Source organism: Neofelis nebulosa, chromosome 13 (genome assembly GCF_028018385.1).
Source record: "Neofelis nebulosa isolate mNeoNeb1 chromosome 13, mNeoNeb1.pri, whole genome shotgun sequence".
Classification (NCBI taxonomy): Eukaryota; Metazoa; Chordata; class Mammalia; order Carnivora; family Felidae; genus Neofelis; species Neofelis nebulosa.
The window spans coordinates 22,607,470-22,629,469 of record NC_080794.1 but is presented as its reverse complement, the minus strand read 5'-3'; the positions used below and the strand labels follow the sequence as shown (position 1 = coordinate 22,629,469).

At 49.9% G+C, this 22,000-nt stretch overlaps 1 protein-coding gene and 1 long non-coding RNA gene across 2 annotated transcripts in view; one reads left to right on the top strand and one right to left on the bottom strand.

Moving 5' to 3' along the window:
- Positions 1-22,000, bottom strand: part of LOC131492647 (liprin-alpha-1-like) — a 136,690-nt gene that overhangs the window by 68,788 nt on the left and 45,902 nt on the right. The window lies entirely within an intron of this gene.
- Positions 8,530-16,962, top strand: LOC131492652 (uncharacterized). Its single transcript, XR_009252213.1, has 2 exons — positions 8,530-8,900; positions 15,951-16,962. It is a non-coding gene; the product is annotated as an uncharacterized LOC131492652 (long non-coding RNA).

Here is a 22,000-nt window from a genome sequence, read left to right as displayed (position 1 = left end):
ATCGAAATAAAACCTCTACCCACTTTACAGGAAGTCAGTGGGCAAACTAATGTGCCTTCTTATTCCGGGGAACCTGTACGAGACCTCAAACCTCTCTTAGGATGGTCGCACCTTTCTTTTTCACTTTCCTTTCTCAATTCATACTAACAGGTCCTTCTTAAGAAGGGCCATTCAAAGGATCACTGCAGACATTTGAGTTCCCAACTGGAAAGACCAATCGGATTCCTGCTGCCTGTTCCCACTTCCATCTGAGGATACTTCAAGCCTCACATCTAAAATCTTCACTGGCAGCACTGGCAGACACTGGTTTTGGCAGGTGCTCTGACAAAATGCTGTGTATACATTCCAGATTACCACCGAGAGATTTCGGGATTCCTGAGCGACATGCAGACTTCAATTGGCGCTTTCAACAATGCCTCTCTTTCCTCTAGTGACTGGCTACACTCCTGGACTGGAGCATGTCTGTCAACTGCCAAAGCACTTCTTTCTTGTTTTCCTCACTCTGTTGTGCTCGTTTCTCCCATGCCTCTCTGCCTGGTGCGGACTCCATCACTACACTTGCTTGAAGCCAAACGATGAGCCTTTCTACTCAAGAAGGCCCACCTTGGATCCAGCCGCCGCCGCCTTTTGTAACTCCTCTGTACGTTGCCCAAGAGACCAATAAGGACCCATATAGGTAGGGACGACTCTATGCCCCTACTCAGCACAAAGAAGCTACAGAAGATGAGACCTTCCACCTTCATCCATCTTCAAGGTTTCAGGGTTGACATTATTCTGGGAGGATATGATGAGGGAGCATAAGGCAGGCTGAGGGGTAAAGCACAAGCTAGCCCCTCCTCCCACCATGGGTGGCATATGATTGTTATTCCTTGGACAGTCTTGACCACCCAAGTACAGAGAAAAGGGCCTTAAGCGCTTGTCATGGTAATGTGTGATGCTAAGGCAAATGAAAATTAAATTCCCTTACTGCTTATAGCCCACTGACAATCCCTGAAACGGATAGAGTGACATCCCTCTAGGAGCTTAGCTGCTCGGTGATGGTGATGACCCTTTGCTAGGGGCAAAACACAACCTAAGCCTAACATTATCCCAACCTTGAAAACATTCCAGTCAACTTCTTTTATTTTAACTGCCCGAAGGCATATGCTGGCAGTATTCCTCCAAGCTTATGCACCCGTCCTTATACATTGAATGGGTCTTATGACTTGGGTTTCATTATGTGGTAATGAAGGCCATTTCCCTAGCCACACTTAGTCCCTCAAGGCGCTGAAAAATTGCTTCCAACACTGCTTAGAGACTTACCCTATCCTTGACACCCTGCCAACCTGATGGTGTGTAACAATCAGTTACCCGTCAGGACCCCTGTGCAGATTTTCTTGCATGTGGTTTCTGTCCCCACCGTTTAATAAAATCACCTTTTTTGTATGAAAGATGTCTTCAGGACATCTTCCTTGGTCTTGGGCTCTGGACCACCCCCACCATCGCCCCCAATCTTCATCGGTTCGTCAGCAGAACTCCAACCACTGGAGGATACAGATGCCTTCACCCTGCAGAGCAGACACTTCATCCATTGGCAGTATTCTTCAGGATCTGCTACGTGCTGGACCGAGCCCACTCAAGGACTGGTGCAGCAGAGCCATTCTCCAAATACCTGAGGGTTGGCCGCAAGTCAGAATCGGTTAACTAGGTGTCACTACTGGCTTCAAAGGACAGGGCAACAAAAGCCAGTGCCAGGAACTTTTCACCCCTTTCTGGAGAAACACTGCAGGAGGTTTCCCTTGGTCCTAGCCCACACACGGTTCTTACTCCTGAGACAACCATCCTGTCAGGAGATTGTGCTCGTCTCATCATTGTTTGCTTTATCGCATTCTCTCCTGTTAAGAAAGAACTTTGGCCTTCTCTGGATCATTCTCCATCCTGTTGCTCTTTTCCAACGAAGTTCTCTCTGTTGTCCACTCAGGGACAGTATCTCAGAGCCATTTTTTCTACTTTTAACCGGGGTGTCAGACCATATTCTTGTCACTGCGGGATCCCTTGGGGCACAGGGTCCGTCAACAATTGCCTTTCAGTACTATGTGGACAAAGGTAAGCCCAGGGCATTTCAAAGTGCCCAGCAGCAATGCTCATGTGGAGTCAGGGTCACCGATATTGGAAGGGAGCTATCCTCTCTTCTGGGATAAGAGTTACGTGGAGGTAGATATTTCCTTCTCAGCTTAATTCCAAAATTCGCTGAACTGAAACACTTTGGCCCTGTTTCTAGCTATTCTGATTTCCCTGGCCATAGTGATAACCATGTCGTGGGTCTCACCTAATGCAATGAGGCTGTCCCCTGCATAGTGAGTGCCGGCCACTCCTAACCAGCTCTAAATCTGGTCTGTGGTAACCAAGAGCAATCAGTTTCTGAGATCCCAAAGGAAGGATTGCCTTCCTGAGAGCACTTGGTGTTTGGGTGGCTGGTAGAAGAAATGATGGCTAGCCAACTTGTTTCCCTCCCTGGCCATTAAAGATGCTTTCACTCTGAGGAACAGTTGGTTCACCATGGGCAATATTCTCGAGGACCTGCTTGGCACAGAAAGAGACCATTCCTGAACTACTGCATCCAAGCCCTGTTCCAAACATTTGAGCTTAGCTTGCAGCACAAGCCTGTTACCTTGGAATCACTGTCTTCTCTATCCACTGATAGGATGGCAAGGGAAAACAGTGAACTCCAGAAGCTTTCCCTCATTTCTAAGGTAATAACACAGGCATCTTGCCTTTGGGTTCCCACGGTAGAGGACGGAGGCTTCCCTTTGCCGTACCCATATGTGTTTCATATCTATCCATATCTTATTCCTGAGACCATCAGCTTGCCAGGGAGTTGTCCTAGTCATTGCATCCTAAGATTTATCTCATTTTCTGGACCACATGCTTCCCTGGGGAATTCCATCAGACATCTAAAGCAGTTAATATCTATGCTTCTCAAGCTGTACCACAGAATAGAAATGGAAGGAAATCTTCCAGACTCATTCTACGAAGCCAGCTTTACTTTGATTCCCAAACCAGAGATCCAGCAAAAAAAAAAAAAAAAAAAAAAAAAAAAAGACAACTATAGGACAATATGCCTGATGAATGAGAATACAAAAATTCTCAACAAAATACTGGCAAAACAAACGCACAACATATGAAAAGAATTTTTCACCATGATCAAGTAGGATTCCTATCTGGGCTATAGGGCTGGTTCAATATTTGGAAATCAATCAATAGGATACATCACATTAAGAAAATCACAGGAAAGAACCTCATGATCCTGTCAATACAGGCGGAGAAAGCATTTGAAAAAAACACAGCATGCTTTCTTACTAAAAACCCTCAAGAAAGTCGGAATAGAAGGAGCATATGTAAACATCATAAAAGCCATGTATGATACAAGGCTACAGCTAATATAATTCTCCTGGGGATAAACTGAAAACTTTCCCCCTGAGATCAGGAACATGACAGGGATGTCCACTCTCACCACTGTTGTTGAACATTGTTTTGCAATTTTTAGCACCAGCAATCAGACAACAAAATGAAATAAATGGCATCACAATGGCAAAGATGAAGTCAAACGTTCACTCTTCCCAGACCACATCATACTCTACCTGGAAAACCGGACAGAATCCACCAAAAGTCTCCTCGAACTGATACATCAATACAGCAAACTCACAGGGTACAAAAGCAATGTACAGAAACCCATTGCATTTTAATATACCAATAACAATGAAACAGAAAGAGAAGTAAAGAAACTGATCACGTTCATAGTTGCACCAGGACATATTTGCAAATGACGTATCAGACACATGGCTAGTATCCAAACACCTATAAAGTACTCACCAAACTCCACACCTGAAAACAAATAATCGGGTGATGAAATGGGCACAAGAAATGAATAGGTACTTTTCTAAAGAAGACATCCAGATGGCCAACAGACACATGACAAGATACTCAACGTCACTCCTCATCAGAGAAATACAAACCAAAACCACACTGAGATTCCACTTCACATCGGTCAGAGTGGCAGAAATGAACAAATCAGGACACTATAGATGCTGAAGTGGATGGGGAGAAACAGGAACCCTCTGGCATTGTTGGTGGGAAGAAAAACTGGTGCAGCCACTCTGGGAACAGTGTGGAGGTTCCTCACCACATTAAAAAAAGATCTACCCTATGACGCAGCAATAGCACTGCTAGAATTCAGGGGATTCAGGAGTGCTGATGCACAGGCGACTCGTACCCCAACGTTTATAGCAGCATTTTCAACAATAGCCACATGATGGAAAGAGCCTAAATGCCGTCAATGGACAAATGGATAAAGGAGATGAGGTTTCTATATACAATGGAATACTACTTGGCAATGAGAAAAGATGAAATCTGGCCATTGGTAGCAACGTGGAGGGAACTGCAGGGTGTTCTGCCAAGTGAAATAAGTCAGGCAGAGAAAGACAGATACCATATGTTTTCATTCATATGTGGATCCTGAGAAACTTCACAGGAGACCAGAGGGGAGGGGAAAGGGGGAAACAAGTTGAAGAGAGGAAGCAGGCATACCATAAGGGACTCTTAAATACTGAGAACAAACTGAGGGTTGATGGGGGGTGGGGGAGAGGGGAAAGTGGGTGATGGCCATTGAGCAGGGCACCTGTGGGGATGAGCACTGGGTGTTGAATGGAAACCAATTTGACAATAAATTATATTGAATACAAGAAAAAAGAAAAGATGCTCAAAGTCACTCCTCATCAGGGGACTACAAATCAAAACCACACTGAGATGCCACCTGACACAGATCAGAGTGTGCCTGTGGGTGGGCAGTCAGCACTGCTGCTTTGCTGGGACACAGTGTGTCCTCCAAAAGCGACAAGGGGTGGGGGGTCTCGCGCTTTGGGAAACATGGACAATCAGGAGCAGCGCGGCTCCAACGTAGCCCAGGGTGTCCCGAAGCTGGCCCAAACGTGGCCCATCAGCGGCATCGGGGCTCTTACAGGCTCCTGAGCCCCTGTCGGTGGCTGAGGAGCGGGGTGGGGGAGGGGCTTGGAAAGAGCACAGACTTGGGTTATGATTGCATGGAGGCCCGCCCATGCATATTTTTGGGGGTGGTTTTGGCTTCTTGGCTACTTTTCTAGAGCAGTTTTAGCAAATGTGACGGGAAGCTCCAGAGATTTCACACACATTCCTGCCCTTACAACGGCACAGCCTCTCCCCTGAGCAGGTATCCGAAACCCCCACCAGGGCGAGGCCTTTGTCACAACCCCAAACCTGTGCTGATTTGTGTCCATAGCCCAAGGTCTGCAGCTGAGATCGGGTTCGCCTCTGACGTTGTATCCCAGTGCGTCTGGGCGGGTGCGTGATGAGGAGTCTCTGCCGGTGCAGCGTCCCACCGGGTAGTGTTTCCGCCCTGATGCAGTAGGTTCTGTTGTAGCTGGTGCCACAGCCCATTTGCCAGGCGGAGAGGTGGGCGGGAGGCCGGCGGGTTCTTGAAGGTGGTAGGAGCCCGCATGCGCTGTGGAGGGCGAGGGAGGTGCCCTTCTGAGCATCCGGCTTCTCCCTTGCTAGAAGTCTTCCAGCTACGAGGATGTCGCCCTGGGGCCCCTGTTTCTCCGAAGACCGTCCCTTTCGAGGCAGGTGAGTTCTGGTGGACCCAGCGCCGCTCGGACTCCCACAGAGGCCACAGTGCCAGCCGTGAGAGGCCGGGTGGCTCGGGGCGCCCTGGTTCTGCTCACTTGGGGGACAGCATTTGGCCACCCTCGGGAGCAAGGCCGGCCTGTCCGTGTGGACGCCCGCAGGCTCCCGTGACTCGTGGTGGCCGCTCTGTGGAGGTGAGGTGTGTGTGGGGGCGCCTCCCGTGGCAGTGCTGGCTTAACCGCTCGGCAGGCAGTAAGGGCCCTTCTCACTGCAGGTAGGGGCTTCTGGGAGGTTCTCTGGGTGCCCGCCTCAGCCGCGGCTGTCGTGTGAGGAGTGTGCCGCCCGCCCTCACAGAGGCTGTCGGAGACCTTCCCGCCTTGTCCGTCCCCTGACCCCGCCTCATAACTGGGATGCCTTGCTTCCTGGATCGTACCCCCATCCCAGACCTTCCCAGCCATGTGCTGACAGGGCCGTGCCTCTGATACAGAGCTGGGCGGCAGCTGGGGGAGGCCCTCCACTGCAGAGATGGTGTGTCCATTCAGTTGAATTCTCGCGTTCAAGTGCCAGTTCGGTCACTGGTTGTTTTGTGACCGGGGTGTATTAATCACCGTCTTTTTCTCCTGCCTTGCCCTCCTGGTAAGTGAGGACAGCGAAAGAATCATGGCCCTTGGGGTGCCCACACACTGCCCATCGGTGCACGGTCCTCAGAGATCAGGAGCTCACATCGGCGACGGGGCACAGGGCACGCCCTGCATTCTGCTGGCTCGCGCTGCCTTTTCCTCTGTGGCAAGCCTTTCTCAAGGAACAGAGGGTCGTGTGATGAACACCCAGGCAGGACGGCCTGCTCCCACAGCTCACTGATGGCTACTTGGAGGGCTCTTTGGAGGTTTTGGGGGATGAAGTCTAGGTGTATGTGCAGTGGGTGTCAGGTCCATGCGGACAGGGCCAGCACGGGCATTGCACTTCCCAGCCTTGCGGGAGTCTCCCGTTCTGGTTGAGACTGAAATGGCCCATAGGACCAAGTCTGGCAGGACCCAGTGCTGGGCGGGGGCCTGTGTGTGGACTGCGCTGCGACACGGGAGGGTGTGCTCCCGGAACCCTCCGTCTCTGCTCACCTCATGGCCTGGTCGCTAGTGTGGCTGCCTGTCCTGTTCCCTTTTGGCGTTTGTTTTCTCCATATCCTTGCTTCCACCTGGGTATGAAATCTACTTGCGTGAAGCAAGTCTAACCCTGTTTGGTTTTCTGTGGATAATTTGTAGCCTGTTAAGGTAGCTTTTGGTGTCTGATGATTGTCATGGAAATCAGGAGAGGAGGCAGGTGTCTGTAATTGTTGGTTATGCTTGTGTCTTCCCTGAGCTCAGCTCCACTTGGTGCTGACCGCCATGGGTGTCCCGAGCCCCATGCAGCTTCGGAGGTCCTGGTACAAACCCAGTTGGCTGTGCCTGTCTCGCCCGTCTTACACGTGTGTCTCATGAGATCCGGCCCTGCCTCACCACCAGGACCTGCCAAGGGTCATAACGCTGGCGGGTCCGTGGCCCCACGGTCCTTTCCAGGGCCCACAGCCACATAGCCGCAGACCCACAACCTGTGACAGAAGGAAAAATGGAGTCAGAAGGGGTTCATTTGTCGTGACAGCAGCCAAGGGACACTGTGTCTCCACCGTGTCGAGCAGACTGTCTGTAAGCTGCCGATGAGTCCGTCAGTTTGTAACCTCAACCGAAATGTCCCCGAGAAGCAGAAGTCAGACCCGAGTGTGGGGTCAGGGGGTTGGGTGCCTTGTCATTTTACACACGTCCCTGTAGATTCCAGCCTTGCATCGCTACCAGAAGTGACAGTGGATTAGGCCACAAGCTCGCTCCATTTCCCCCAAACAAAGAGCTTTGCACAATCGTGCATGGGAGGGCTCCGTGCTCACCAGGGTTTGCCCTGAATGGCGTCAGGAAACAAGCACCTTCCTTCTCAGCTGGCCGTGGTGTATGGTGACATGGTCTGGGTCTCCGCTTCTACCTTCTGTGGCCGGGCTCCTGGTGGTTGGAGGTCCTGGGGAGGGTACACCCCTCGGTGCAGATGGGCTGGGGGTCTCAGTAGGCCCACTGCCCGGACGCGAATCCACCCTTTCGCCTGGTGTTATGTCGATCCTAGGAAGTCGTTTTGGACGCTGCACAAAGCACAGCTCATAGCTTTTCAAATGAGTTGCTGGCTGTCATTTCAGGGCTGTGCTCCTCTGTCTGGGTGCACGGTGAACTCATGTCACTCTCCTCTCCACCCCACAGTTGCTGCCTTTGGAGGAAGAGTCACAAGATAGTGTGGCAAGGACACGATGTGTACCATCAGCTCCTTCTTCCCAGAGGTCCCTGAGCTTGGACAGGCTGCAGCAAGGGGCACTGCCCAAGGCCAGCCACGAGGACATCAGGGACGCCACAAAGTAAGGGGCACAGGCATCGTAGGAGATATGCCTGTGGGCTGGTTTTCAGCTCTGAGAACCCTTTGATCTCTCCATGGGGGAGAAAGGGTCGGAACAGCGATTCCAAAGAAAGGCCAATGAACTGAGTTTACGTGCACGGTGTTCTTGGGATACCTGCCTGGGTGCCCTGGGTGTGGCCAGCAGAGCAAAAGGCAGGTGGGAAAGACCAGAGTCTTGTGATGCTGGTGGCTGTAGGGCAACCTCGTTTGCTCAGATCCTACACACCAGCAGTCCTGAGACCTGCCTTTTCCTCCCGGTGGATCCTGGGTGACATGCTCCCTAGGGCTCCTCTCCTGGGCTGCACTGTGCCCTGTGGGGTTGTCAGGAGCCATGTTCTCTTCCCCCCACCCCCACCAGGCAGCTCCAGCAGCCTCTCTGTTACTCGCACCATGTCCTGGGGTGGCTCAGGTGTGCATGTCCTCCGTGCTCCCGGGTCACGGCCAGGGAGGGGTGCTGAGCGTTCTCCACCCAAGGTGCTTGGACTCCAGATATACTTGGGAGGGAGACAGTGTCAGCTCCCAGGGCGCAGCCCTCCCTAGAAGCTGGGGGATTGTGCTTCTAATCACGTGGGGCGGTGTGTCGTGCGACGAGCACGCGTGGAAGATGCTCTCCTGTGCGTCCCCCAGATCCACAGCCTCTCAGGATGGCCCCTTGAGCAACCTCAGCAACACTAGCAATAACGAGGACTCACTGAACAACGCCCCCAAGAAGAAGGGCATCACAAAATCCATCCGCTGGTTGCTCACCAGAAAACAAAAGGTCCACCCCAGCCACGCTAGCGACGAGCCTGCATGACCAGGTTGGTGTCCCCTGCCTGTTTGCGTGTGGGTGGTCTTACTGGCCTCATTCCTCTAGATTCGTGGTGTCTCTGCCTGCAGACCCCTCCCCGTGTCGGGAGACCTCACGTGGCCGTTGACACCCCCCACCTCCCCTTTCATCACTCTGCTTCCCCACAGCCACTGAATTGGAGCCACTGAATTGAAAACCCTTCCCAAGGTGCCCTGGGACTCAGCAAATTGGGTGGACAAGCTGAAAAACACCAAAACTTTAAAAAATAAGCATTGTGTTTCTTGTCACCTTGCTGAGCACTTTTCAGCTGTACGTGTTTTGAAAGCAGTAGCTGTTCGTTTGCTCAATATAGTCTATAGCTGCAAAGCAGTATTATGTCCTCCACGGACATAAAAAGGCCTCCAGGGCCTTTTGCTCCTGGAACCATGCTGGGAAAATTCGGTCCCTTGGATGTTGCCAGTGTGTTTTCTTCCACATCCTTATACTTTCTGTAATGAAAACATTAAGATTCGTGGTAGTGCCCTCTGGCTCTCACACCCACTGCTCCCAGAAATGTGTATGTCTTGTAAGTCCAGAGGTCACAAAAATTGGCCAAAACATTTCACTGTGTTTCCTCCGTTTATTTTGTCATCTTCAGGAGGTATGGGTTAAGTACTTGGTCATATGAGGACAGCGTTTATTGAGTTGTTTGCCCCAGCATTTGATTCAGTTTCACAGAGTGTGTGTAAGTGACTTTCTCCGGGCCTGAGATGTTCAAATTGCTCACTTGGGTTCTGTGTTATCATAGGTATAACGCAGTGTCTGAGAGTGGATCATACTGTGGTCTCTGTGGACACGCATGGCCAGTCCCAGAAACATACGGTTGACCCTTGAACAGCCAGGGTTTGAAGATCAGGTCCACTTATAGGCAAGTTATGTGTTTCCATCCAGTAGAGTGATGTAAATGTATTTTCTTTATGGTTTTCTTAATCACATTTACCTTGTTTTATGAAGGAATGTAGCATATACACGTCACTTATAAAATATGTGTTAACCGACTGTTTCTGGTAAGGCTTCTGGGTACAGTGGGCTATGAGGAGTGAAGTTCTCAGGGAGGTGGCGGTGAGGTAGAGCCCCATAAGGCTCCACGAAAGGTGCCTAGTGTTGACAATGTCCGCCTGGGAGAATGAGTCTCAGTCACGGCCGTGGTCACGTCGTATTTGATGGCACGATTCTTGTTACGAACGACCACCTCACTGCTTCGTTTACGTCCTAACTGTGAGATGCGTGTTGTCAGTCACAGGTTAGGAGACCTCATACGTGTGCCTACTCCCTGTAGAATTCCGCAGATTTCTCAATGTCTTTGAGTGGGCTCTAACTGTAAGGCTGGGAAGCACTCACCTGAGGTTTCCATTGGAGCAGGTGATTGGAAAATCTTGTGTGGTGTCGAGAATTGAGTCCTTGAGGGAAATCGGGACCCTGTTCAGTAGGCCTGGTCCCTGGCGGCCACAGTGCTCGTCCATCTTACCGCACGGAGGAGGCAGAGTTCTGTAACCGGGAGGGGCGCAGCCACAGCAAGGAATTGGGTGTCTGAAAGCTGAGGAAGGAAGTAACTAACCACAAAAGGCAGACGAGTCTTCCATGCCTCCAGGATGTGGGCTTGTAACTCTGGTTCCTCAGCGCAGAGTTCGGTGCTGGGGGCCGATTGAAAATCCAGAAGCGAGGGGCGTCTGGAGGGCTCGTCCGGTTAAGGCTCCGACTTCAGCTCAGCTCATGATGTCACGGTCCGTGGGTTCGAGCCCTTTGTCGTGTTCTGCGCTGACAGTGTGGAGCCTAGGTTGGATCCTGTCCCTCCCTCCCTTCGTCTGCCACTCCCCCACTTTCTTGCTGTGTCTCTGTCTCTGTCTCTGTCTCTGTCTGTGTCTCTCTCAAAAATCAATAAACTTGAGAAAAAGGGGCAGCGGGGATGGCCCAGTTGAAGGATAGCCTAGCTGTGATTGAGTTATTGTGAATCACAAGAAAAGCCAGAAGCCAACCTTTGTGATACATGTTGTGTATATACATAATTTAATTATAAGGTATGTAACAGAGAAATGTAATAAGGATCTGCAAGTGTTTGAAGCGTGTCCATGCGTTTGAACAACTGCTATTTTACCTAGTGAAAGACCTTGGAAATGAATTGGGTAAATGTGTTTCCTGTAGTGTGTACTTCCTTTTAAATCTCTTCACAGTTGACAGAAGCAGTCTTTCACCAGAAGTAACTAGTGAATCATCTGGTGATTTTTCCTTGTCTCCTAAAGCAAATGCAATCTTTGTTACTTTGCATGAACGTGAGGTATCCCGTCACAGTCTCTTAATATGCTGGGGAGTCTTTTCAGGTCTCTCTGATTTTCAACTGAGTCCACAAAGCGGGCTTTGCGATTAGAACTGAGACGTTTGTGTTGAAGTGACAAGGTGCCCAGGCACGGGGCCAACAGTGTTGTCTGACGGGAGGAAGGTTTTCCAGAACACCCGGAGTGTGCAGCTGAAGCATAGGCTTGGGGCACACAGCAGAGATCCTTGTCCTGCATTACAGGGTGTGGTTGTGATGGAGAGAGCTTTCGGCAGCCACCGTGGCCATGGGTGTTGACTGTCGGCAGAGGTGCTGGTTTGGAGGAAGGACCCAGTGATTCGCTGGGTCCTATCGATTGGCCTTAAAGCGGATGCCAAGAATCGCGTAGACAGTGGAGTTCACGGCACGTTGATGGCCTCAGATGGGACCTTCGATGTCACCGCCCTGGCGCTTCTGGTGCAGAACCCGACCCAGAACACACAGGTGACACCTGGCCGTCCGCACCCGCCCACTGCTCTCTTGCTGGAGACCCTGCAACCTGTATTGTAGCAAGGCAGCGCGTAGCTTCACCGCACAGCTAGTCCTCTCTCCCCAGGCCCGGTCTGTGCTGTGTGGCACGGAGTCCTCGGTGCTGCCTCCTCCTGCCTGAGCTCTGCCTGTCCCTTCCCCTCACAGGCTCGTGAGACTGGCGTGCATTTAGCTCTTATGTGGAGAGAGAAACACTCTTACTTTGTGTGCCACGTGGAAGTTTCATGGCTTCTGTTTCTGATTTCCCAGTGGAATTCTGTTTGACTCATGGGCTCAATGGAGAATCAGGAATCTTTTGATCCTTCTACAGAACACTGAACACCTTTGGGAATGCCCTCAGTGTCCCCAGTGCAAATCCCCCTCCACGGCACCCTTGTCTAATTTCCCGGAGAGCATGGACCCCTCTCCCCAAAGGCCCATTCCTGTGGGCTTCCTGGGGGGCTCAGATGATTCGGCGCTCGACCCTTGCTTTGGGCTCAGGTCATGATCTCATAGTTGGTGGCGTCGAGCCCCAAGTCGGGCTCCGTGCCGACAACGTGGAGTCTGTTTGGGATTCTCTCTCTCCATCTCTCGCTGCCCCTCCCCTGCTCGTGCTGTCTCTCTGCCTCTCAAAGATAAGTAAATCAAGCCCATTAGTGGACTCCACGTTAACATCTCTGATTGAAAATACACTATTAGGATTCAATGGATATTGTTTTGAGTTTGAAGTCTTGGTTTCAACGCAAGTGCAATATGTCGTCATCCTTTAGATTGACATAACTTTTGGGGTGTTGGCTCGTGATTTCAGGCTCGTGCTATCTTGGAATGGGAGTTGAACCACCTTTTGGTCATGGGGACTGACCAAAGGGTCGGTGAAATAAGTTTTCGGCCTAATGATATCTAAATTTGCGTTAACTGTTAAGTATTATATTTGGGGGTGCCTGGCTGGCTGAGTCGGAGGACAGCGTGACTCATAATCTCTAGGTTGTCACTTTGAGCCCTGTGTTGGGGGTAGAGATTTCCTGAAAGTAAAATCTTAAAAAAAAAAAAAAAGGAACGTAGATTATTATGTTTGTAGGAATCATGTACCAGACTACTCTTCCAAATGTGGAGATAATTTTACCTTACAAGTTAAGCTTCACTCTTAATTTATTAACAAATGAGCTTTGGGGCGCCTGTGTGGCTCAGTTGGTTGAGTGTCTGACTTTGGCTCAGGTCAGGATCACACTGCTTGTGAGTCTGAGGCCAGCATTGGGCTGGCTGCTGTCTGCGTGGAGCCTGCTTTGGGTCCTCTGTCACCCTTTCCATCGGCCCCTCTCTCGCTCACACACAATCGTTCTCTCTTTCTCTCTCCCTCTCTCTCTGAAAATCTAACAAACAGGGGCGCCTGGTAGCTCAATCATTTAAGCATCTGAGTCTTGCTTTCAGCTCAGGTCGGGATCTCACACTTCGTGAGTTTGAGCCTCCCATTGGGCTCAGCGGTGACAATGGCGATTCTGCTTCGGATTCTCTCTCTCCCTAGCTCTCTGCCCTTCCGCAACTCATACTGTTTCTGTCTCTTTCAAAAATAAATAAATGTACCTACAAAAACTTAAAAAACTACCAAACCAATGAGCTATTGAGAAACCAATATTTTAACAGAGGTGAGGAGTTTGGTTTCTTTCCTTTTGATATTTGACTTTTGATAGTCTTGAGAAATATTTTTCACATCATAACACGTTGATGGCAGCCTGGCAATAGAGCCTGTAAGTTGTGTTTGGGGGCGGCCGGAGGTCTCTCTGCAGTCCAGGGCCCTGTGCTCTGGGAGAAGGTTACAGTCGTTTATTTAAAAAGACACGAAGTGTTGATTTCTCCTTATACAACAGCAGGACTGATTTACTCCCACACCACTACTTAAGACTGTCTTCATTGCCATAAGAACACTCAAGTGTGACGAGAATAGGACATGTGAAAGGGTGTGGTGGGACCATCCTAGCGTGTAGCACTGTCCGCAGCTTAAAGACTGTTTTGAAAACCAAAAGGTAGTATCTTCTATAGCAGGAAGGTGATTTCACAAAGACAGTGCGGCAGGTCCAGTCAGCCCAGGAGTGTCCTGACTTGTGCCCAGTCAGTGTCCTGGCACAAATACGGCCCTGCCTCCCTTTACCGCCTGGGGCAGCCATCTGGGCAGGGGGCCCCCAATGGCTGTCAGGAATGGGGGTAAACAGCTGTAAACAAACTTGCAGAGTGCGGTCATTTTAAAGGGCTGGTAACCTTACTATATAGTTTTGGTTTTTATTTCACAATGTGTCCTGTAATTTCCCAGGATGATGATAGAAGCTTCAGGAGGGCACCTTCTTAGAGATAGCAATGTAGATCAAGACACTCTTGACTTACCTGCTGAGTCAGCAGAGACTCTCCCTGCAGACTTCTGGGTCACTTCCTCTCTGTCCTCTATGCAGCCAAAGAAGATGCTGCCGGTCTGTATGTGACGTGCTGCTCTGCCCCAGCCTCTTGGCGGAGGTATGGGAGGCTCTTGGGTTGGAATGTGAACACTGATGGAGAATGGCCGACTTAATATGTAACAAGGCGTTCAGATGCTGTGGCATGCTCAGGCTCGGATGATCTAAGATTACTCCTGACTTCTGCTTATCAAAGTTTCACAGTGATTGAGATTTTTTTAACATTTCTATCTGATGGAATATTAGCGTATTCTCTCCACTACTACAACTAGGCATCGTGGGTGTCCTCAGAGCTTTGGACCAGCCTCAGAGCGTCACTTGCAGAGCTACGTATGTGATGGGCAGCCCTGGCCCCTCTTTCACAAGATGGCAGATGGACACGGCGAAAGTGTTTTCATGGCCTCTACTGCCCCTTTGCTATTTGAGAGTGAACTCCCGGGGACTCCCCCGGCTGCTTGCGGGTGGAGAGAACCCCACTCAGAAGTGCCCCGGGAGCCCTCAGTGGTTGCTGCTGTGGTTTAGAATGTGTGGGGCTGTATTTGTGCCCTCATGTGCTATTTTAAGACTAACCGCATGCTGCGTTTGCACGCTGCCCCTTGTGTTGCTTGGAGCAGGCATAGTATCTGCACCACAGAGGCTGGATTCAGCCAGTCGTGTCTTAATCCTGCCGACGCCTCCTGTTGGTGAGTAGAGGGCACCGTCCGTGCAGGCCACAGTCGGACACCCTGTGTCCTGTCTGCGCAATGTCCATGTGAGCCAGGAGAGCCGCAGCAGGCTCACTTAGGGACTTTCAGAAATACACAGACACGCAGACGCACATAGACTCACAAACACACACACATACACACACGCACACACACGCACACACACACACACACACACACGCACACACACACGAGCTTCTCTACACCTGCTAAGAGGATTCTGGTGTTTGTGTGCTTACACTTAAAGAGGTTGGTGTGTTCTCAGTTTTTCCAGAGATAACTGTATTTCCACTCTTTTCGTAAAAAAAGAAGTTTGGGTTCAGTGTCTGCTAATGTCTTTTTTGGTAGGGAGGCAGGATTGCTGTTGGAGCAGTAGGAAATTTTCCAGGTCTGAGCTGACCTTCCCGGTCGTTCGGGAGCAAGTGGCACTGGCCTTTGCCTGGTCTGGTGGAGCTCCCGGGTCAACAGGCCCTGGCTGGCTTGTTTTACGCACACCTTCTTGAATGGACCAGGCCCAAGAGGATTCTCGTCCTCACATGAGTGACACTGGTGGCCTCTCAGTTGAGAGATTAGCTTTTGAAAGCGGAAGCACATTGCCCTCTGAGGCGCTGAGTTTGAACATGGAGATTTCGGGTGTGGGCCCCGGAGCCCGGCCCTCTTCTCCCTGCTCTGAGGACCTCCAGGGGTGGGCTTTGTTCTGCTCTCATCCTGTTTTCCTGTCTCAGCCACAGTGTTTGATTGTTGGGAGCTCCTGGCTGGAGGCCAGGTGGAGCCTATGACACTTGAACTTAGGGTAGTGAGTTTGAGCCCCATTTTGGAGTGGAGATTACTTAAAATCCTGACAAAATAAAAGAATAGTTGATTGATTCCTTCATCTTGTTTTTTTTAATTTGGGAACTTTCAGTCTTAAGCCAGTAGGAACTCAATCGAATAATTCTCATTGATAATGCAAAATGCTTCATATTTTCTCTAGATTCTCAAATCTCTTCAGCCAGGAAGGTCTTTGGGGAGGGGGGACACGCGCTAGGCCCCACCTGGGGCCCCGGAAGGTGCTTTTCGGGCTGTCTTAAGACTGATTCTTTCCTTTTATCTTGCAGTTTACCCACACTGCTTCTCCCGATGGTCTTGCAGCACGCTGAGCCCAGCAGTGACTACATTTGAAACTTCAACCAGATCTTTCATCTGTTAATCCTTGTTATATGGACCCTGAGATATTTTATTACAGTGTTTGATTACTGAAAAATTCGTGAATAGGATAGAGAAACTCATTTAGCATTTAATGTTTCGTACATTTGTGTAAATTTGTCACTCCCTATAGAGAGTTCCTGACTTTCATGTATATCCGGGCTATAAATATCCTTTGGAATCAATTGATGTTCTTATATCTCAGTTTAGTCTTTCAAATGAATGTACTGTCATGGCTGTATGTATGAATCCTACGACAAATACGGTCTTTTATAACCTGTGCATGTATTGTAATTATCATTGTTTAATTGTTTGTTAAGAAACCCTGACAGAGAAAAGGATTTTACCATGTTTGTAAAATCACCGTGACACAGCCTGCATTATCCTTTACGAATGTCCCTTAGCTCTACAACCATGGTTTTGATATAAGCAGACTTAATTTGCAGCAATTGTCGCTGTATTTTAACGACTCACCTTAACTACACTTTTTCTAGCAAGAAATGCTTTCTTGTGCAGTGTGAAGAGATTAAAAATATCTGGTGTTGACTATCAGCTAAAGAAACTTGGAGTGGAAAGCTGATTGAAACACTGTGAAAATCTCCCAGGGCCGGTATGCTCTTTCTGAGCCTGGTCCCTGGGGGCCTGGGCAGTTTGCCTGGAGTGACCCGCACAACCTGGGAGCCGAGGCCCCAGAAAGCCTGGGTGGGGCAACCTGGCCACCTCTTCCCCGGAACCCTGCCCACCCCCTTCTCTCCCCCAACCCGAACCTTAGACCCCTGGCAGCAGAACTCTCAGAGGACCAATCAGGGTGCACTGGTCTCCCACCTCGGGCCAGGGCGCTGGGTGCTCAGCACAGAGCAAGATGCAAGATCCTGGAAACAATGGAGTGCAACTCTAATAAAGGCCTTATTGTTCTTACGGAAATCAGCTGTTTAGATTTGTTTGTAAACAAGTTTAAGGAGTGGACCTCATTCTCCATTTGTAGATTTTATTTAATTTTTTTTATGTTTCTTTATTATTGAAAGACAGAGAGAGAGACAGAGCATGAGCATGGATGCCGCAGAGACAGGAGAAGACACACAATCCGAAGCAGGCTCCAGGCTCTGAGCTGTCTGTCAGCACGGGGCCGGGCGTGGGGCTCGAACTCACGAACTGTGAGATCATGACCTGAGCTGAAGTCGGACGCGTAAGTGACTGAGCCACCCAGGCGCCCCATCTCCATGTGTAGATTTTGAGGAGACAGCCATTTCAGGTTAGAGTAGCCAACGTAACTTATAATTTTGAGGTGGCATATAAAAAAGCCACCAAGGAATGTGCTCAGATCATGGAGCCTTATTTCTTATGCAGCTGGGACAGAGATAGAAACGACACGTCTCTTTACATGTCGTTTCTGCTTTTCATTGGACGTTTGACAGTTTCCCTGTGTTTTCTATTCATCTTTTGTGAACTTCCTGATTGTATGACAGAGTAGGTACCGTCTACTTTGAACTATTTTTATCACGACATTATTTATTGCTGGCTTTCAAGGCAGTAGTGGAGCGTTTCTCACTGCCAATAAAGACTAGTGAGAATAAGCTGCCATTGACTTGAGAAGTGGCTGCCGTGGTTTTCTCTGGTGCTCGGGGCCATGAAGGCACTTCTGCCACGTGGAAGTAGTAGTGTGGAAACCAGCTGATAGAATACCACAGCTGGAAGTGGCAGTTCAGGACAGGGGTGTCCTCCACAGGAGGGCCAAGTGTCCAGACCCCAGGGTAGCGGCCCCGGAATCAGTGCAGCCGGGGGCCCAGGCAATAGGCCAACAGGGCAGGGCGACTCTTCCACGGTCAGGGCCAGCTGAGGCTGCTCTTCCTCCAGGACCCCAGGAGACTGGAGTGTGTGCGTGTGCGCATGTGTGTACAGGCGCGTGCTTTCCACCCAGTCTCCACTCCTCTTCCACCTTCTGTGTGGGCTTTCCTGTCCTGCTGCTGTCCTCTCAAGGTCCCAAGAAGTGCCCAGGGCTGCAACCTTCCCCATCGTCTCAGCCCCTGGAACCCACTAGGCTGCTTCTCCTGAAGCTCAGACCCAGTGCTGAGTCTTATACCAGCCAGTGTGGCAAGCGGGAGGGTCTGCCCGCACTGGGGGCTGGCAGCCACCACCAGGCCAACTCAAGAGGCTCTGGCACAAGATCCCTGTCGCTCAGGCGACCCTGGGACGGTTCCTTCCCTCCCCGCCACGGAGAGGCTGCACACGGGGTTTCGGAGACACGCACCGGGGCACATCCAGCAGTTAGAGGGTACGTTGGCCTCTCCTGTGCAACCGGTGGCCACCGTCCCACTGGCTTGGAGTGTCTTTGGTGCGTCCGGCCAGCCATCCTCAGAGGAGGCGAACAGAACCTTTCTCCACTGATGCTGAGGGGCGGCCCACAGCCTAGCCTCCAGGCCTCAGAGCCATGGCTCTGGTTTCCAGGCCAGGATGCTCTTGGAAAATTAAGTAAAAGCTATTTTTAAACTTATAATGAGAACAAAATAATGGAAGTTGCTTTAAAAATCATTAACTAGGGGTGCCGGTGTGGCTCAGTTGGTTGAGCATCTGCCTCTTGATCTCGGCTCAGGTCATAGTCTCATGGTTTGTGGGGTTTGAGCATGGCATCGGTCTCTGCGCTGACAGCACGGACCCTGCTTGGCATTCTCTGTCTCCCCTCCCCTGCTCACACAAGGGCTTGTTCTCAAAATGAATGTAAAAAAATAAAAAAATTTAACTTGTAATTAAAGCAGTGACTAAAGGATTGTCACATTGCACAAATAGAGGGTTGAGGATGTCTTCATCTCCAACACCTTATTTTCTTTTTTATGTTACCTTTAAATTTTGTAAAAGTTGTGTTCATTTTGAGAGGGACAGAGAGAGAGAGGTGGAGGGGCAGAGACAGAGGGAGAGAGAATCCCAAGCGGGTTCCTCACTGTCAGCACAAACCCGACATGGGACACAACTCTCACCAACAAAAAAGATCATGATGTGAGCTGAAATCAAGAGTCAGAAGCTAAACAGACTGAGCCACCCAGGTGCCCCTAATTTCGATTTATTTTTTAAGATTTGAAGCAACGTCTGCACAGACCCATGACCCTCCTACAAGAGTTGTATACTCCCCTGAGTGGCAGCTGAGTGACCCTGGTTTTCTTACTTTTTCAAATGTTTTAATGTTTGTTTATTTTTGAGAGGGAGAGAGAGACACACCCACAGAATGCGACTGGGGGAGGGGCAGAGATAGAGGGAGATATAGAATCCAAAAAAGGCTCCATGCTCTTGGCTTTCAGTACACAGCCTGACGCAGGGCTTGAACTCACCAATGGTGAGATCATGACCTGAACGGAAGTTGGACACTCAACTAGCTGAGCCACCCAGGGGCCCCTGTTTTTAACGTTTTGCCCAGGGTGCCACCACACTCATTATTTCCAGAGAAACTGTGGCTGCCCCACCTTGGTTTTTACTCCCCTCCCTACCCCATGTGATAGTATTCTAACCGTTTCCTCCCCTTGCTTCCCTAGAAACTCATTTGTGGCCAGTGTGAGCCCTGGCACATCCACTTCAGATTTACCCGGTGGCATCTAGGTAAAGAAGCGATATGTATTGCTCAGCCACGTGGATTGCAAGGAGGACAACACAAAGGGCTCACGGTGCCACCGTATGTCCCAGTATTTACACGTGACCTCACCCACCCTCTGGGAATGCGACGCCCTGGGTTAGGTCAGGGTATGCATCAATGATTAAGTGACCCTGTGGGTTGATACTGGTGGAAGATGGGTGATGCATTCATGAGGGTTTACTGTACATCTTCCTTTGGCATTTGTGCAGAAGTTTCTAGAATAGAAAACGTTAGTGGTTGTTTAGGGATCCCCTCCGTGCGATAGATGGTCTCAGCCTGGAATGACTGCTCCCTGGCCCTCACTTTGGAACATAAAGTAGCCCGGGTTCAAACTTTGAGCTGCACCGGCAGCGGAGACACGTCTCCCATCACAAACCGGCGTGCAAGTGCCGATTCCATCTTGACGCTGCTTTCACATTTTGATTCCTGTGACATCAGGATGCGTCCTACAAGTGGTGACATGGTAGACTTGCTGAGAGGTGGCCTATGATGACATCAACGTCGCAATGGGAGGTAAGGGCTTTGCTACTACTCCCTTTGAGAGGCCTCCCCTTGAGCCTGGGTCAGCGTCAGTGATGTGCTTGTCGACATGGATGTGTAGATGGGATGCCGGGGACCCTGGGGTTCTTGTGTGTGACAGAGTGATTCGTGGATGTAAGTGGCATATGCTTGAGACTGGCTTGTTTCTAGGCAAAGAGGGCACTTTATTTCTCTGCTCTGTAATGTCTAACCGTGGGGTGCCTGTCGAGGCTGCTGTATCATTTCTGGGAGTTGGTAGGGAGTCGGTGGCTTGACGGATTGGTGTCTTGATCTCTGGGCAGTAACCATTACTATTCATTAGAATTGCAGCCGGCCTCTCCCTTTGCTCCCAGAAGCTCCCTGCTTTTCATGCAGACAGCATTCCCTGTGCTAGGTTGTCTCCCAGCTGCAACACGGTCCCTTCAGAGAGGTTTCCTTGGGTTATGTAATTATTTATTTATTTATTTATTCATTTATTTATTAATGTTTGTTCCTTTTTTAAAGAGGAAGATGGGGTGTGAGCAGTGGAGGAGCAGAGAGAGAGGGAGACACAGAATCAGAAGCAGGCTCCAGGCTCCTAGCTTACAGCACAGAGCTGGACGAAGGGCTCGAGATCGTGACCTGATTCGAAGTCAGACGCTTAACCTACTGTGCCACCCTGGTGGCCCTTATGTGTGTGTGTGGGTGCGTGTGTGTGTGCGTGTGTGTGTGTGTGTGTGTGTGTTTGCGTGTGTGAGTATGTGTTTAACTCACAGTAATAGAATTTTATCACTTGTAGCAAAGTCCTCATTTACAAGGAACAAAGACTGGAGGCCATGAGGAGATGTATGCTGGCAGGTTGCAGCAATGATTTCTGTTTGCAGGAAGAGAAAACGTTATGCAGCTACAAATCTTTGGAAACGTGTCATTTTCTGTATTTTCTCAATGTGTCTGAAAACCAGTTGAGCCATTTCGTTAGTCAAATGCACTTCCTCCTTCCCTCCTTCGGATGTCTTCACAAAGCCGTGTGAAGTGTGGGAGGATGTCCTGGAGTCCTGAAAAGTTCTGCACGCCTGACGACTTGCCCTGGCGGCAGACGTCATCCTGACGTTTTTACTCTTCATCGTGTTACACACGGATCCCTCCAGATGCCTGGGATTTCCTCAGTGGATCGCTGGGTTTCAGAGAGAGACCTGTGAACAGCCTCACCTTCCGCCTGGAAGAAAGGTCTGTGCCTTATCAAAATGAATGAAATCTTGCCATGTGCAGCTACATGGATGGAACTGGAGGATATTATGCTAAGTGAAATTCGTCAGAGAAAGAAAAAAATCATATGACTTCACTCATATGAGGACTTCAAGAGACAAAAGGGATGAACATAAGGGAAGGGAAACAAAAATAATATAAAAACAGGGAGGGGGACAAAACAGAAGAGACTCATAAATATGGAGAACAAACAGGGATACTGGAGGGGTTGTGAGGGGGGGGATGGTCTAAATGGGTAAAGGGCACTAAGGAATGTACTCCTGAAATCATTGTTGCAGTATATGCTAACCAATTTGGACGTAAATTTTCAAAAATAAAAAAAATAAAATTATAACAAAAAAGAAAACAGAAAGGTATGTCCCTTGTCACCATTGTGTTCCCTCCACCCAGAACACAGGAGTGAGTCCCTGAGCAAGGAAAGGGAGGGGATTCTCCCTTTGGGTGTGCGAAGATCAGATCAGGACAGAAATTTTCTGGGAGGACATTTTGTTGTTTGGAAGGTATAATCAAGAGGGCGCCTGGCTGGCTCTGCTGGAACAGCCTTGACTCTTGATTTGGGGGTCATACGGTCGTGAGTTT